The following is a 19,525-nucleotide window of genomic DNA, read 5'->3' as shown; positions in this document are numbered from 1 at the left end:
GATCATAAAACATGATATTAAGTATATAAACTTGTCTAAGCTCGTTTGATTCGGCCATTTGCTATATTGACCCGGTTCAGAGCCGAATGTCGCAAAAGTTTGACTTTTGCTTGGACTTCAGTTCTGACCCGTTTTAGTGCAATGTAGATATGCCTTAGGACTCTCTTAGGACCAGGTCACGTGATGGTTTCACCCTCTGTGACCGGTTCGTTGTTTGTCCGAGTCTTTTACGCATTTCCGTTAATTACTTAAAAAGTTGACCGTAACGCCCTTATTAAAATAAAACGAGTATTTCGGACACGTGAAGGGACCATAACCTTGCTTACTAAATTCTAAGCATGTCCCTAAAGTTTCATGCCAATCCGAGGTCTAGAATGGGAGTTATGCTAAATAGCGCATTTATAAGAAACTTTTGTAATAAACGGCGTAATTAGCATAACGCCTACCTAAACCAAGATTTCGTCACCAAAACTTTTACCCACTGTAGTAAAATAATATTTTGGGATTTTTAAAGATTTTTAATTAATTTTAACCTGCTCATAACCTGCGGTTATGGCTACGGTTCGGTAAATACCGAATATGCCCTTTTCGGCCAAAACTTGAGTTCTACAAGGTCTTTTGACCCGATTCCAGTTGCTACTGATTTTAATTAATAAATAAGATATTTTAGACTTATTAAACTGATCGGGAAACTCAGGTTTCCTGTAGAACTCAGAAATCCCTTTAAAAGTCTTTAAAATGACCGGAAAACCCCTACGGGGCGTATAATGAACTAAAACTCGTTGCGGGCATTATGGAAGGTATCCTACTGATACCACAACCTCTTTAAAGTATATTGACTAAGGAAAACAGTGTAGGACTCCTACGGTTACCCGTTGCGCCTATTGCGCGCACGGTTCGGCTTATGTAACTAGTTTACATAAATTAGCCGATACGGGTCAAACCATATCATTTTGACCCCAAGATTCAGAGTGTGAATATTAAACCCGTATAAAACAAGTCTCCGAACTTGTTGGGTCAGAATCACATTCCATTCTCGGTTTTCGCCTTTCACGCGATTAAACCGTATCTATCCCTTGAAACTGACCGGTCTAGGCTACGGCTAATATAAAGACCCGTTAGGATTCTAATAGGTTATTTTAAAACCTTCGTTCCAGAATAGGAGCCCCAGTAAAAGATATATGTGATTTAACCGATTAAGGACAATACTTGCAAAGGTAAATACTTTTAACTTATTTTCCCTTATACGGGCTTGGGTTACGGTATATAATATACCGCTTGATTGAGCATCAAATCTTCCATCGCTTAGGTGGTTAATTGAATAATTTGATCGGCTCATTTAAACAGTCTTGTTACTTAAAAGCCTTTGGGGGATTAATGACCATGTCCCGGATATCCTTGGCATCATTCGAAGAAATGGCCACGACCTTGACAGTCGGGTGTAGGCGTACACCCGGTATTATGTCTATACTATTAAAAGACGTAGCCGATGGTTTACCCACCTCGGTTTTACGCAATGTGGTGTGTCTATTGATCTTTAACCCGGACTAGATCCGGGCTACTGAACGCATAGAAGGAACATGTAATTCGTCCACAAGATTATAATTTTAAATAATTCTCCCAAGTTATAAAAGAATTTGTGCCTCGTGCATTCAAATCAATTTTTATAAACATTTTTCAAAAGTGTCGGTTGAATGTATTTACCAGTGTAAACTGACGTATTTTCCCAAAAAGATTAAGTGCAGGTACTACACGTAATCGGCTGGCATTAGCTCCTTAGCATCTTAAGAAGTCTCGCAAGCTTGATGTCTTATCTGTTGAACAACATTTTTATTTATTTTGATCCCTCCTGTGGATACTATTCAACTACTTGTGACACATTTGATATTCCAGTAAATGGTTGAATCATATTTATCTTTATGCTTCCGCTGTGTATTTATATATTGTGGTTTGACTATATTGTTGCCAACTACGTCACGATAATCCCCCACCGGGCCCACCGGTGATACACGTGGAAATCGGGGTGTGACAGCGGACCAACCCGTTTGACCCAAGGAACTACAATCCCCAACGGGACAAACGGGCGCAAAAGAAAGATTCTCGGGACCGCAACTGGACCGAAATCACTGCGTCGCCAAGCGAAGTCCTTCTTACGGACGCACAGCTCTTGCGACCGGCCCAACCGATGAAGTCCAAGAAAAATCAGGATCTCAAACTCTATTGTGAGTACCACAAGGACTCAGGCCACACCACAAACAACTGCATCAGTCTCCGGCTGGAGATTGAACGAGCCTTAAAAGAGGGGAAACTGCAACATCTTTTGCCTGGTGGGCAAAAACCCACCAAGCGCATCACCCCTCATGGCGAAGGCACCTCCTCAGGGAAGAAGACCATGTATGTGGCCTCAACCCACATGATCAATGGAGGCAAAGGAAGGCCGCACAAAGCGGCGAGAAGACCGGACAATGACTGGAAAGACGAGCAAGTCGTCTTTCCAAAAGTCCGAGGCGGACCGCGCGACAGGCGCGCCGTCGTTATTACAGGACAACTGGCTCATTACTGCACCGAGCGTTTATTCATTGACCCGGGCAGTACTTCCGATATCATCTATGAGCAATGCTTCAACCAGTTCGATCAGGAGGACAAAGATCGGTTGCAAGCAGTGGACTACCCTTGGCCGGGTTCGCAGGGGAAACTGTCTTTCCCCTCGGCCAAATTACGTTTCCTGTGCGCCTTACCAGCGGAAGGCACACACGAACAGAAGAGGTAAACTTCATTGTTTTACCTCATACCTCCAAATATGACGTGCTCCTTGGGAGAGAATCCCAAGGTGATTTCAATATGATTACGTCCGTACCCCACTCTGCAGTCGGTTTTCCAACCGAAACGGGGGTCGCGATAATCTACGCACGCAGAGACGTCATGATGTCGGACGAAATACGTCCGACCAAGATAGCAAGGCCTACCCCCAACAACCAACCAGAAAAATGGGTTCTCAACGCAAGATACCCAGAGCAAAAGGTTACATTGGGTCACGCCTTGTCCCCGACCACCAAAGCGCACCTGAAGCAGCTTCTCTTCAGGAATCAAGACATTTTCGCGTGGACACCCGCAGACATGACGGGGGTCCCACGTGATATCGCGCAACATCACTTGAATACCATGCCAGGTATCAAGCCGGTGATCCAAGGCCAACGCCACCTTGGATCCGCTAAAAACCAGGCGATGCAAGAGCAGGTCGAAGAACTGCTCTCCGCAGGCATTCTGCGGGAAGTTAAATACCAGACTTGGTTATCTAACCCAGTCATGGTAGAGAAACCATCCGGGGGCTGGCGCATGTGCGTCGATTACAAAGATCTCAACAAAGCCTGTCCCAAGGATTGTTACGCACTTCCGGAAATCGACGAAAAAGTCGACAACCTCGCACCATTCAGATGGAAGTGTTTCCTCGATTACTACAAAGGCTACCACCAGGTACAAATGGCAATCGAGTATGAGGACAAAACGGCATTCCGCACTCCTACCGGGAATTACTGTTACACAAAAATGCCGTTTGGGTTGCGCAACGCGGGCGCAACTTAACAAAAACTGATGAACGACACTTTCCGCGGGCAAATAAGCAAAAGTGTCGAAATCTACATGGACGACCTAGTCGTCATGAGCATGGAGGAAGACACCATGCTCACTGATATTGAAAGAACATTCCAGACTCTGTGAAGCGTTAACATAAAGCTCAATATAGGGAAATGCTCGTTTGGAATGGAAGAAGGCAAATTCCTTGGATTCATCGTCACCAAAGATGGATTCAAGGTAAACCCGGAGAAAGTTCAGGCGATCGAGCACATGCCATCGCCTTCAACGATGAAAGAAATGCAACGGCTGGCCGGCAGGTTAGCCGCACTGAATAGATTCTTAGCCAACCATGCAGCTAAGTCATATCCTTTCATCAAAACCCTGCGGAACTGTTTAAAGAAAGAACAATTTTAGTGGACCGAAGAGGCCGAAAATGCTTTCCGGGAAATGAAGGAGTGTTTGATACAACTCCCAACTCTAACCGCACCACGCAAGGGTGAACCACTCATATTATACTTATCTGCCGCACACAACGCGGTAGGTGCGGTACTGATAGTGGAGCGCGAGGGGGTCCAAACACCCATCTATTACATCTGCAAGATGCTCAACGACCCAGAAACAAGGTACTCAATAATGGAAAAATTGGTATTAGCGCTAGTGCACGCATCACGACGGTTGCGACGCTACTTCGCGAACCATGTCATCACGGTGCTAACTAATTACAGGATCGGCCCAATCCTATCCAAACCTGACATTTCTGGGAGATTAGCAAAATGGGCAATCGAGCTGGGCGCGCACACACTGAACTATAAACCGCGTCCCGCGATTAAAGGCAAAGTCTTAGCTGATTTTGCCGCCGAGGTACCGGCCGATCGCATTCAAGAATGCGAAGCAGCACAAAATCCTACGCCAACACCAGCTTCCTCGGAGATATGGGCACTTTTTACTGATGGTGCCTCCAACGAGGAAGGTGCAGGCACAGGTCTGCGACTCGTCAGCCCTGATGGCTAAGAACTTACATATGCAATACGCCTCGATTTCAAAAGCACAAATAACGAGGCAGAATATGAGGCCCTACTGGCAGGATTACGTTTAGCAGTCAAACTCGGCGTACAACATCTGGAAGCACACGTCGACTCCTTGTTGGTTGCAGGACAGATACGCGGCGACTATGCCGCAAAGGGGGATATCATGATCCTCTACCTCGAGCAAGCCCTGCAACTAACATCAAAGTTCACTTCATTTAATATCCGACATATTAATAGAAGTGAAAACAAATCCGCAGATGCACTCTCAAAACTCGCATCCACCAGCTTCCAACACCTGGCAAAGGAGATACGCATCGAAATTTTACAAAATCCTTCAATACCCCTGCGCCAGGTCAACGTCATCCAATACGGCACAACATCTTGGATGACACCAATTATTGCATATTTGCAATCAGGTGTGACTCCCGAAAGCAAGTCAGAGGCACGCAAGCTACAATACAAAGTGTGCCATTATCAAATGGGAGACGGTATCTTATACCGCAAATCATACCTAGGGCCACTCCTATGATGCGTCAACCCCCAGGATGCCACATACCTCATCAGAGAGATACACGAGGGTATGTGCGGCATACACGCAGGACCACGCATGGTAGTGGCCAAAATCATGAATGCTGGGTATTACTGGCCCGGCATGCACCTGGACGCCGTCAAAGAGTTGCGCAAATGTATTAACTGTCAACGACATGCTCCAAAAACTTTGCGCCCCAAGAACAACCTGGTCCCGGTCACCACCGCATGGCCCTTCCAGAAATGGGCAATCGATGTGGTCGGACCCTTCCCAGACGCACCAGGTGCGGTCAAATTTATCATAGTAGCGGTTGATTACTTCACAAAATGGGTAGAGGCAAAACCGCTCGCCTCGACCACTGCTATGATAACAAGAAAGTTCATATGGGAACACATCATCTGCCGTTTCGGTCTACCAATGTGCATCGTCACCGATAACAACACCAACTTTGCTGCCGACGAATTCCAAAAATGGTTAGAAGAACTGCATATTGAGCACGTATTCTCATCCGTGGCACACCCGCAAGGGAATGGCCAAGTCGAGAGTATCAATAAAAGTCTTGTCGAAGGCATCAAAGCACGATTGGGAACAGCCAGACGTGTTTGGGTTGACGAACTCCCAAGCATCTTATGGGCTCACCGCACAAGCCCAAAAACGAGCAACGGGGAGACACCTTTCAGCCTAGTTTACGGCTCAGAAGCGGTGATCCCCGCGGAAGTAGGCCTCCCTTCACCCAGAATGTTGGCTATTGAAAAAATAGACAACAGTATGGAACGCAGGATTGACTTAGACCTCTTGGAAGAGAGGCGAGAAAACGCTGCCATCAACGAGGCTAAGTACAAATCCAAACTGGAAAAGTACTACAACTCGCGTGTCCGCGTTTGTACTTTCAACCCAGGAGACTACGTACTCCGCGACAACGAGGCATCTAATGCTGAACGCCCAGGGAAACTTGCCCCAAAGTGGGAAGGACCCTACCTCATAAATGAGGTCTTGGGCAAAGGGACGTATAAATTACAAACATTAGAAGGCGAACTTATCGCACGTACATGGAATGCACAACAGCTTAGACGCTGTTACATGTAAGCCATGTTTTTACATTTTCATGTAACCTATCGGGCCGCAGGCCATTTGCAAATAAATAAACGAGCAATTCAATGCAATATTGTTTGTTACTACTATTACAAATGTGTGTTCCACTTTGCGGTATCCGCAAAAACAGATTGGCAAAATCTTCATTCGCGATACCCACGCAAAGTGCTAACCACACACAAATATTGTAATAAGCCTGCAAAAGGCAGAATATTAAGTGTCTATCCAGCTGGATAGACAAAGTTTTACAACACTTACACAATTCCTAAACCCTAATAAGGTAAACAAGGGAATTGACTCATACTCATACGACAAAGGTATAGAGTATACTTGACCCCATTCACAAATGGGTAGAGTTCCAGATATACAAGTTTTTACAAAACTTACACAATTCTAAAACCATAATGGGGCAAATGACGGAATTGACTCATACTCATACGACAAAGGTATAGAGTATACTCAACCCCATTCACAATGGGTAGAGTTCCGCATACATACGTTCAATCATGCAAGAAGTAAAAACACTTGTACAAATTGAACAACAAACTTTATATTCAAAAAATTCAGGCACCCACGCGGTGCATAACGGATTTACATAAAGTTTCCAACATATACAAGAGGAAAACAAAAAAGGGGTACACAGGCCAACCTAAGTCCTATTTTGTACCACTGGAACCCGCGCCATCTTGGCCGCCACCAACAGGACTCTCCTCTTCCGCATCGGCATATAGCATCCGCAACCGGTCCACATAATCCGCGGCCTCTAAACATTCGTCCAGTTTCTCCACACAAGAAAGAGACGTATCATAAAAGGAGGCAACGGCCGCATCAAGAAGCGCTTCGGTGTCCACGTCACGGAACCCGGACCGTTGGTCAGTATAGCCGCCTTTGGACATGATGTTTATATGACCGACACAGCGACTATAACCAGCTTTGAAACCAGCGTCACGAGCACGCTGTTTGATCAAGTCTATGCCGGTTGCGGTTTCAGGAGCATCCATGATGGCCTGAACAATTTGCAACAAAAGAATAATAAGGTCATCATGTGGTCTACTTTTGATACAAAGTCACGAAATACTTACATGTGCAATGCCATGACTCCGCATCCACTCACGGTCAGCCTCCAGTTGGTGGAACGAAGAAGTCAGAGCATCTCTGGCCTCAACAGCAGCATTAGCCCGCTCTTCCGCTACAGTCACGCGGGCTGTGAGGTCTGTAACCGCGACCTCCCGGGTCTGAACCTCAGCCTTTCAAAAGCAAGAAACAGTTTACACGACATCAGTAAACATTCTCAAAAGGCAGAAGGAAAAATAAACACAGAAAAAGCAACTTATACCTGGAGGCTCACAACAGTTTGGTTTAGGCGAGTGCGGTCAGCATTCGCCTCATCAAGGGCATTAGCAACATGAGCCCCCGCTTTCTTGGCCTCTTCAAGAGCCTTCGCGGTCCGGGCCTCATCTTCCTTAGCCCTGCCTGCAACTGCCTCAGCCGCTGCCTTCTCCTTGGCCAAAGCAGCATTTGCGGCCTTCAGATTGGCCAACTCCTGACGAGCACGAAACAGATTTTCATTCTGTTTAGCCCAAGATTCTTTCCATTTCTTGCGCTCAGCAGAAAGGGTTTCTTTCCAACTTTTACGCTCCTCAGAAAGTAACTTGGCAAGAGTATGCACCTGTTTAAGCTCGGCAGTCGCAGCCCATTCCTCAGCCTGCTTATGCTTCTCAAAAGCAGCCTTGTCTTTTTCAAGCTGCTCCGCACCAGCGCGAGCAGCCCTAACCAACTTCTCAGCCTCCGCCCGCATCCGCGCAGCTTCTTCCTCCCTCCGGCTCAACAACTTATAGTCTTCCATAATGGCATTTGCCACTATGGAACTCCCCACAAGCATGGTGGAGAGTTGGTTGATGCGAAGTTCAGGGGATGCGGCACGAGCGCGATCAACTTCAAACGGGGTGCCCAGACCACCCAAAATTTCCTTGCATGAAGAAGGATTATTGGAAATATCATCCCCCTGCAAAACAGTCCAGGGGGGTCGATGATAACTCGTACTCCGCTCCGGGGTGTACGTGCGGTAATAGTACTCCAGCTCAGACTCTCCAGGCTGAATTGGAGGTCCTTCATAACCCGCACCCCCGGATGCAGAACCAGAAACCTTCTCCGCAGTTGGAGATTTCTGCGGCTCAGCATCCAACTTCTGCTTCCCAGCATCCGAAAACCTCAAGTCCAACACATCGCCATCAGTTGGGCTGATCAGGTTGTTGGAGGAATCCACAGTATCAAAAATCTGGGAAGCAGTCTTCTCCACCGTCTTCTCCACCTACACGGTGGGCTCAGGAATCACCTCAACAAAAGGTGCCGCAGGCTCCTTTGGCACCCCCGCGTCCACAGCTGCGGTATGCGAGGGAGACAAAGGAGCATCAAAGAAAGAAAATCCTGCATCTTGTGGTTCTGCAATGCAAAGAAAGCAATAACTATTAATCAACAAGTTGTGCATGCAAAACACTGAAAAAAGTTATACTCACCAGCAACAACCGCAGGTTTCTTTTGCGCCGGAGCAGCTCTTTTAGACTGCAGCTTCCGACGCTTCAATTCACCACCACCAGCAGCCTTTTGCTCTAGTTCTCTCTTCTTACCAACAACGGGGGGCCCGCAGCGGTTCCACCCGCAGCCGCATCACTACCTAGAACACCCAAACCCTCAAGGGTATCAGATACTACCACGTAATCGTTATATCTGCGATAACAAGATCGATAGGTACCTGCGGCCTGAGACACCGGAGGGGGGGCAACTGAGCCCTCAGTCTTCTCCTTACCACGACCCCGCGTGGTTTTCTTCACCTGCTTCCTCTCCACATGCTTCTTGGGGATGCGCTTTTCAAACTTCCCCAAGTCCGCAAGGATAGCTGCATTGGAGAAATCAAGCAAACAAATTACAAAGGGTGAACTTGGAAAACAAGTACAACTTAGAAAATACCTTTTGCGCCTTCTGGCACATGTGCCTTCAACACATCACGTTTGGGTACGCGGAAGTTGCCAACAATTTCTAGATTAAAACCTTCCCGTAGGTCAACCGGAATCAGCTCAACTTTGCCCTCGAAATCGGGCTCAAACATTCTCCACAGACCAACCGCAGTCTCTGATACAACACATGCATATTACTACAAGGATAATGAAGCAAGGAAAACAATAAGGAATAACAGGCTTACCAACACTCTTTTCCCGCAGAACGGGCCTTGCCTTCCTGTCCGGCCTAGTAAGCATCATCCGCAACACCCACAGCTGGTTGTTGTCTAACTTCTTGAGTTCAATAGGCCGTAGCCTAGAGAACCAGTCCACAGTCTTCGCGGTGGCAACAGGAATATCCTCATCAGTGACACCAATATTGACATCCCGGAAAGTCATATTGGCGTATACCGTGCAGGCTTTAACGTAGAAGAATTTCATCTTCCAATGGGTCACACCCTTGGGAGGTGTCATCAACTTTAAACTCCCATGACGTTGAGTAAAAGAAAAAAAACCGGTGTTCACCGTCAACTGGTAAAACCGCCGGAAATTCTCAACAGTGATGGCCAAGCCATGGGCACGAAAGGTATACTCAAAGTTCCTGATTCGGAACATCCCGAATGGACTAAGTTGGGAGATATGGAGATGATAGTACTCCAACACCTCCGCAACACACACCGTCACCGGCAACCGAAGGTTGCCTTCGGTGAAAAAATCTGCCCACAAGGTAATATTATCGGCCGGAGCATCGGCACCGGTGTCCCCCTCTGGTGGGTAAGTGGCTTTCCAATCATCAGCCATTTGTACGGTGGCCATTAAGTTCTGAAAACCACCCCTCGACCATTTCAACACCGGTAACCCACCACCGAGAGCATCACCGTCATCATCTTCGTCTTCATCAGCCGCCACTACCGGCTGTTCAGGGTTCTCACCCTCCACATTGTGTGGATTCGATGGTTTAGCCATTAGAAATATAGAAGATGAACACTAAAAACTCAAAATACCTCACCGGAAGTTCAGGAAATCTCTTCGAAGAAGACAAAGGAAATGTTTCTCTCACCGGAAAATTTTTTGAAATTTCGAGCAAGTGAGGGGAAACCACGAACGGTTTCCCCTTATATACTCATCGCAATTAATGCGGAGGGAGAAAACGAATCATCACGTTCAAAAAGGACCAATTATGCGGCAACACGTGTACAGCAACAGTTCCGCTGACGGTTATCACGCGCGCGTGGCCACCCACGCGCCTGACAAGAGAGACGTTTACACTCCTTGCTACAGCGCATTTAATGCCTCGGGCAGTGCAAATGTCCTTTCATTTCAGCACATGCCTGAAAGATCTCACCAACTTCTACCAACTCACACGTGTGATCAGCCACGTATGCAACAAAAAGCGACTATATTATCCTAATTATAAGCGACATGCGGTTTTTCTGGTACACCACACCGTAACCCATACCGCATGTCGTTTTTTTACATACCCCTAAAAATAGGCAAAAAATGTATATCTCTACACTATAAGGGGGTATAATACCTATCCGCGCTACCCACGAGCACACGTGGAATATGCGGAGATGACACACACGAGCCCGTTCAGGTGTGTCAGATACTCAGAACCAGCGTTGTTCTTTGGACTGAACCGCATCTCAGAAACAGGTAAACCGCATTACCTTCATTCTCTTCAAGCTTCAAATCCCTCCTGTCTGGTTCACAACCACAGAGGGTGCATAAACAACTTCTTCAACGAGAAGAAGGAAGGGAATATACGTGCACGCACATCAGCAACCCTGACTCCTGATCCTTCAAGAGCCACATCCGAGCAACACACCCGCTTCAAGCGAGGATGGGGTGACAAACCGCAGACACTCATGAGTCACTGCGGACACAACCATAGCTTCCGCAAACGGTTGCTACGGAAGAGCCACAACTAAGTCATCACATAGATGAACGAAGCTACTTCAAGGAAAACTCCTCCGTATTGGAGCGTGAAGGAAAGTGGCTAAGGAAGAGGTGCAGACGAGATTCCCAGTACTCATACGAGATCTCGTCGAACAACAAGCGGCCGAACAACGGTAACAAGTCTGCTTATGACTTTGTTACCCTACTTGTACGACGAATAGAATAAACAATGGTGGGCATTACCATGCCTATGACCATGTTTATTTGACCATTATCCAGATTCACATTGTTCGACCAAACATGGCCAACGATGACACAAGTACCCAACATTGTTCCCACATTCGTGGCCAACAATGCCAAGCAACGAGGTAACCGCAAAGGACGTGCGGTTACTTTAGTTTTTCTTTTGTTTTCTATTTACACTAGTGTACTTTCATCATCAAATCATGACCATTGATTTACACTTGTATCTGCACTTGTGTATTGATAATCAAGGGTTTTGATTAGTATATTGGTAACGATTTGACATCGATAAAAAATAGCGTATATTGGTAACGATTTCTGTAGAACCAACACTGGTACCAACATTGCTCGGTTAAAATGCCAACACTAACCATATAGTGATAGCAAAACATTTGAAAGATGTCTTAATATTAAAAGAATATGATGAATTAAATACATTTACTTTGAGTTAAAAAAGGAAAAACTATTAAGAAAATACATGGAAAAGTTACCTTCTTAGTTGGTTAAAGGTTTTGTGTTATAGCGAATAGACTCCGGTTTGAATCGCAGTACCGGCTATATTTTCGTTTATAAAACGTATGTTAGAAAAACAAATAAAAGAAATTTAATGTTAGAATATTAAAGTTTTAGTGAATTAGTAAAATAAAAGGGATGGAAATAAGAAGAGAAGGCAAAAAAAAAAGAAAAAAGTTAAAGCAAAGGTCAGGAAAATGGAAAAGAATCCAATCAATAGTTGTTCAAAAATGGAAAATCAATTCCTGAAAGTTCGTCGCTGGCGGTCGAAAACGGGTAGCTGGGTTAATCAAATCCTCCATTTACCACCTAGAGGTTTGGACCATCAAATCATTTGCGTAAATTTAAGAAAAATATAAACATGTGGCCAGCAGCTGGCTGCCACTAGTAACTCAAAAGACCTTACACTGTGTTCGCGAGTTAAACTAAGGAGAGAAAAGAAATGATTCTCTTATTTTCTTTTCTTTTCTCTCTGTTTCTTTCCAAATTGGAAAGATTAATTTTAGACAAAAAAATCTCTCATTTTCTCTTCTTTAATTAAACTCTGGAATACAACAAAAAATTATTTCTTTCCAAATCTTTTCTTTTCTCTCATTTAATGAAACTCAGGAAGCGTTAGTGTTGCTAACTCTTGTCAATAAACATAATAATTATTTCTCTAAACTATTGTGATGGCTATGCAGAACGATCACTGTAAACTGTTTTTAATGAAACCGGATATCCAAATTTGCCAAACGATACACAAACTTAGAAACCAAATATCTCCAAAGTTTGTTTTTCACGCCCTTTTACATCGAATGTCCGTCAAAAGCAATCATTATTAACAAAACGTCTTGACGGCAAGATGGAATCGCATATTTGATTACAAGCCTGATAACTGATGCACCAAGAAAACTAACACGTGATCCAAAAAGAAGACAGTATTGCACCTTATGTATATTGAGAACATCCTAGACAAGATTTAATTGAATCCCATAAAAGTCAACAATTCTGCAGGTAAAATGAAGCATTCATTATATCTGAATTTACCAAAGAAAAAGGACTAATTCTGTAGATATGGAATAAAGCAAATAACAAAGAGTACAAATCATCCCCACCTTTAATATATAGTCCTTCAGTTCTCACTCAAGACTTTCTTCCCTTACCTATAACAAAAAATAAAAAATAAAAAAAATAGTTTAGAGCTATTGTGTTGGGTCTTTCCCCATAAAAAATAAGATTAATATCAAGTGAGCCAATGGCCCACATATCAGATATTAAACTGATAAGAACAGATACTACACTTGATCTTAGCCAAAAGGCCGAGAAAGGTATACTTTTCTTCTACTTGGACTGCTGTTTATGTCTGCTGTCTCTTCATATATGTATTCTTCACTCAGCCGATGTGGGACTGTCATAGACTAAATTTCATAATAGTTTTCAGTTTCACCTCCCAGAATTTAATATCACAAAGTGTTCAACAATTAATGGATACTTAATCACCACTCTTTATTAAGGCACCTTAATAAGTTTTCAAACTCAATATCATGTTATTGTTTAGAAAATTTAAGTGGGATACATACAAGTTACACTGCCTTAGTACAGATCTGTCAACTGAATATTCTGCTAGGAAGACTGAATGTGCTTTGATTGATGTTCTAAGTAAGAACCCTTATCTACCAGACTAATACCAGCTATGTTTAGCTTAAACAGATAACTTCTAAAAGTCAGTACATCCCAATCATGATTCTAACTTGTTATATACTCATTTGAATTCAAAAGGATTGTACTGTAAGAATATTCTGCATGTTGAGAATTGATTACAAGATAAGCAAAATCCATTACAAGAATTTTGATTAATAGCCTGCCAAACTAAACAATGGTATGGAAACGGAAGACTAAAACTGCAGGGCAACCATGCTCCGGAAACAATAAATAAGAACAACCTGGTTTACATATATGCCAGAACAATCAGGTCCTTGAATGAGATGAATACTATCAGTAAAATTATTAGCATGATGTTGTAAGCAATCTCATAAGGCGGGTAAGCCAAGAAACAATAAATAAGGCTGAAAGTCCATATATTTCATGATCCACAATCTTTGTAGAACTTGGAATAAATGTGTCACAGAACAGACTACATGTTACTTACTGCCTAGTTAAACATATGTTGAGGTAATACATAAATGACTAGAACTTGCTAAAAACAACATCCAAAATGTGTTTCGACCAAAATATGGAGTTCAGAAACAATTGAGTATAATATGTTATGTGTGATTAGAAACAAATGACGGTAAATCCTTGCAGTTTGAGCATCAAACGGGTCAACTGGTTAAAAATTGAGATAAGAGAAAAATGAAAAGATACAGCTAAAATGAAGCGAGAAGACGTTACGTCAGTTATCTGGCTTGTGCTCATACCATTAGACATGAAAAGCTAAGTTTTCCTCAGTTGTCATATATGTGGAAGTGGTTGCAAATTACTCTATGAGTTTGGTCAAAAACTTGCCAAAAACACCTACTTTTTTAACGTCATGTGGGTGATTTTTTTTCACTAACTGAAAGTTATCATTTTTTGCTAATCTGATAGTCATAGTCATTGGATAGAATGACCAGTATTTATTTAAAAGAAACTGTAGCAAGGCACGGTGAACTAGATCACTCATTCCACCAGTTCCTCACCTCTGTTTACAAATCAATTCAAAAAAATATGGTAAAGTGATATGGACTTATTCTAATACGTGGGATTCAAGATAAATGTCTCCTGAAAGGGACGGGCGTATCTCTTCTCTGTTCTCACATACTTTGTGTAGCATAACAAGGATCAATAAAAGACATGTTCATCATCTTCAATTCCAACACTTGAAAAACAATAACCCAAACTCATTTTAATAACATTTTAAAAAATAGCAGACTGCCAACCTCAAACTTCATATGAAATTTACAGAAAGCATTATAACAAAAAGGTAAGAAAATATAAACTATGGTTTGGAGGGGTGCGCCAGGCCAAGGCAAGACGCTCAAAGACCCCAATAGCAAGCTATTGTGTTGGGTCTTTCCCCATAAAAAATAAGATTAATATCAAGTGAGCCAATGGCCCACATATCAGATATTAAACTGATAAGAACAGATACTACACTTGATCTTAGCCAAAAGGCCGAGAAAGGTATGCTTTTTCTCTTCTTATGCCTCTGTTTATATAGGTAGTCTCTTCATCTTTGTATAGTTCACTCAGCCAATATGGGACCGACTGTGAGTGACTTTTGTTCTTTGTGTTTTCCTCTTTCATAACTTAAAACCATAACATTTAACAGAATCCCAGTAGAAGGAAGATCTTCAGAAAAATATAGTTCAATATTCTGTCGATATGAAGAAGTGCAGAAAGGCCAAGAAACAAACGTAACCAGTAAAATCTCACTCATAAAAGCATATACTGTTATATAAAAGTTGATAATGAAGTCGTAATATGTATAAAATAAGGTGCTTTGGCCCAAAAACATCATGATCGAAACCAAAGTGAAGGAAATACTTTGAGAAACAAAGAGCAAAGATTGAATCACATACTTGAAAAGTAAAGCAGGTACCTCAGTTGACCAATCTGTATTAATGGCAATAGTAAATACAGAATCCACATGCTCTACATGCATATAAGAACACAAAAAAAAGTATGATAATACCATTTGTTGTCAGAAATTGGCTGCAAATTGGATTTAATACTGTAAGAGGACAAGCAAAAGTATCTTTTTACCCTTATCAGTTGGTGGAAACTCTGCAGTATGTTCGTATAAAAGTCGTAACAAACTGATAACTGATTAAAAGGTCATAATGTGTATAAGCAACAAAACGCACCTGCGTATACATCAAGGAAACTAACATGGAAGATAGTATTGCAGCTTCTGTATATTCGTAACGTCCTAAAAAGATTTAAGTGTATCCTGTAAAACCATAAAGAAGTCAAGAATTCTGCAGATAAAACGAAGAATTACATGTGAATTTATCAAACAAAAAGAAGCACTTTCGTAGATATGAAATAAAGCAGAGACCAAAGAATACAAATCATCCCTAACTTTAATATGTTCTCCTTTGGTGCTCAATCAGGACTTTCTGCCCTTATGGATACAGCAACAGTAAAACTGATTCAAGCTTCACAATTACCCTTGACGAAAATATTTTACACTTCACAAATTAATCTATTCAAATGTGGGACAGGTTCAGCTGTTAAGAAGTCAATGGCATGTATGTTAAAAGATGATTGAATTCAATTTACAAGAATCATATATGACATCTTTTGTCATTTATAGTAACTATACAAGTTTCCATTTGCAAAATGGATCTACGAACAAATTTGTAATCAAGTTGAATAATTACAAAACACTTCGTAACGCATCTTTGGTCTACCAAATTTGGATGGCATCTTTTGCCATAGACAAAGTTTGCACTAAAATTGATAAATCCAATTTAGTACCACATGGGGTACTTAAGTTTTGTATACTACTCAACTTTTGTCTACTACAAAGTTATGTACGACAACAAATTTTGGGCACAAAATTTAATGGTTTCAAATAGTAATTCATTTGTCATCCTACTTACGGTAGTAATTTACCGAAGCAACAAACTTTGCCATCAAATTGTCTACTACAAGTTTGTGTACGACAAATTTTTGGGCACAAAAATTAATGGTTTCAAATAGTAACTTATTAGTTACTCTATTTACCGTAGTAAATAGCCACACGGTAAACTACCGCAATACCATTCCGCAAGTGGTATCAGAGCCGAGTGCTCTTTTTTAAAAAATAAGATACTTCCCTTTTAAATGGAAAACAAAAAATTATTTAAAGACGATTCGGAAGAATCAAAACAAAACACTGAGGTAATAAACTTTAGTGAAAACGAAAAGGGTTTTGTATCAGATTAAGATTATATGATTAACTCTGATCAACTAACAAAAATTAGCAAGCTTAAAATCAAGCTTGACACAAAACAAGTTTTTAATCAAACAAAAACTTTACAAAATTTAGTGTCTAGAGCCTTTTCTAGAAAAAATAACATATTTTATTGTTTTAACACTGAAGAACTTTCAGTGGACATAAAAAATACATCGAGAGAAGTTTATTTGCCACTTCTTACAAAAGGGGAAATAGCAAAAAGGCTTTTACATATTAAACCAGAATTGAGAAAATCTCTCAATATGGTACATATAGGAGCAGTCAAAATTCTCCTAAAAGCACAGTTTAGAGATGGAATAAATTTTCCTATAAAAATGGCCCTTGTTGATAATAGAATTATTAATAGGCAAGACGCTCTTCTGGGAGCGATACAAGGAAATTTAGCTTATGGTAAATTCATGTTTACTATTTATCCTAAATTTGCTTTACATCGAGATTCAAAAGATTTTGATAAAACTTTAAGTTTTATACACCAATGTGAAAAGAACTGACCTTATGGAATCAGGAAATAAAGTTTTTACGATTAATTATTTAATTTCGTATGCTTTAACTAATAGTACTCATTCAATTGAGTATAAGGAAAAAGAAAATATAACAATTGAAGATATTTTCTGAGAAATTGGAATTGTCGAAGGAAGTAAATTTTCTGAGCCTTCACAGTTACAAGAAAATTGGGCAATTGATATTGCACGAAATAAACATATTCTAGGAACAAAACCTAGACACAGTTTTGCTGCTGGACCCTCTTTACAAATAAGAGAATCTAGTAATGCTGAAGACTTAATACGATCCATGTCTGAAAGAATAGACAAATATGGAGAAATCTTAAAAGAGGTTATTGGGACGTAATGTCTTTAAAACCCATTTTAAGTTATTTGCATATTACTAATAAGCAAAACACTTATTAGCATGAGTTCTCTTGGTAAAATAGAAGAAATGCTTAGGGATTTAATTAGTAAGGTAGAAGTTTTATCTACTAACGAAAATCTTGAAGCAATTGCTGCAAAAATCATAAAGGATATTTCAGATAAAGTTGACGAAAAAATAAATTCTGAAATTCTTTTGCTCGAAAAGAAAAAAGAAAAAATGAGCAATGAAAGAAGCTCTCGAAAATATTCATTTCCAAACTTCAACGTTGGAAATCCATCTCTAGGAAGCTCTAAAAGTCCAAATGCATTATCATGGCCTTTTGGATCAACTTCAAATGACTAATAAAGGTCAAATAAAAATCTTTTTAGAAAAATAAATCTAGAGATTTCTAGACATTGTTTCTATCTAGAAAGAAATAATCAAAGAATTTATGAATTACATTCAGATTGGAGTATTCATCCATCCATCTGATAAACTTTCTGAATTAACTAATTTAAAAAGAAAAAATTCCTTTATGGAAAAAGACGTTCAAAAATTAAAGGATAACAAGATTATTTTATCCTGTGGATAAAATGAGTTCCATCATTCAAAAATTGGAGAAAATTTTAGATGAACAATTGGAAACCCTTCCAATTGAACAAATAAATGAACTTGTTCACCTCATTTCATTAGATGACAAAGAATGTGAACAAAAGTTTTCAGAAAACAAAATCTTAAATGAAAAATATTTTTCTAAAAATAAAGAACGAATCTTTGTTTTAGAAAAGGAAGAACCACGGATCTTTGGTCTAAAGGAAGAATCTGAGACTGAAGAAAGTTCTTCTGATATTGAAATGTCTTCAAAACATAGATTAAATAAGGCCTCTACTAACAGTAATAACAGACGTTTCAATAGGAAAAAGAATACGGAATTTTCCATGCCGTATCATAAAGGTATACCTGATTCTAATAGTAATGATAATGGTAGTTCTACTACTATTAATACTATTAAAATTGATTGTTTCTTTAACCTCGACAAAAGAAAAGAGGTAATTGATAAATGGAACACTGAGATCAGTCTAATCATTCAGACTAATCCAGAAGAATTCAAGCAAGCTAAGGCTTTGTTATTATTAGTTGAACATAAGTCAGCAGGAATTGTGCAAAACCTCATCAAAGGAACAACTTGGGATGAAAATATGCATGGTGAGGATCTTTTTGATCAAATAATAAATGCAATGTACATGATGTTTTTAGGTCTTGACTTCATGACAGATAAAGACCGTAAAAATCAAAAGTTGCTAGAAAAAGCAAGACAAAATCTTGCCAAAGCACAACTTTGTGATATATGTCTTTTAGACGATTTCACTTGTCTTTATGAAACAAATTTATATAAATTAGGCACAGGAGAATTCCATTCGTGGATTGATGCCTACTTAATGAAAATTCCCATCGTCGGAGACAAAGCAAAAGAACGATGGAATAAAGAAAAAAAATCAGTTTACAATGCACTCTCTCGGGTTTGCTACAAGAATTGTCAAAGAGGAAATTGCAACATACTGTGATTTTTCTGATAAACAAAAACAATTAAAACGTTTTAATAAAAATTGTTGCAAAAAACTCACTGAGCTACCACAGCTATCGTTTGGCTATGAACCAACAAAAGATAGAGGTTATTTCAAAAAGAAATATAAAAATAAATATAGAACAAAAACTAAAAAACGTTTTCGGAAAACCAAGAAAAGAAAATTTTTACCGGGAAAATATTTTTCTAAAGAAAAACCTAAGGTTTGTCCTCAAGGAAAGAAAAAATGTCGTTGCTGGATATGTTCTGAAGAAGGACATTATGCCAACGAATGTCCCAACAGACAAAAATTTC

General features: G+C 40.7%; 2 pseudogenes; both read right to left on the bottom strand.

Annotated features, from left to right (window-relative positions):
• Window positions 1-13,064: 13,064 nt before the first annotated feature.
• LOC118490769 lies at window positions 13,065-13,187 on the bottom strand (annotated as a pseudogene).
• Window positions 13,188-14,842: 1,655 nt separating this feature from the next.
• On the bottom strand, window positions 14,843-15,021 carry LOC118490760 (annotated as a pseudogene).
• Window positions 15,022-19,525: the final 4,504 nt, after the last annotated feature.

Source organism: Helianthus annuus, chromosome 3 (genome assembly GCF_002127325.2).
Source record: "Helianthus annuus cultivar XRQ/B chromosome 3, HanXRQr2.0-SUNRISE, whole genome shotgun sequence".
Taxonomy (NCBI): domain Eukaryota; kingdom Viridiplantae; phylum Streptophyta; class Magnoliopsida; order Asterales; family Asteraceae; genus Helianthus; species Helianthus annuus.
This window is presented reverse-complemented; position numbering and strand designations above follow the sequence as displayed.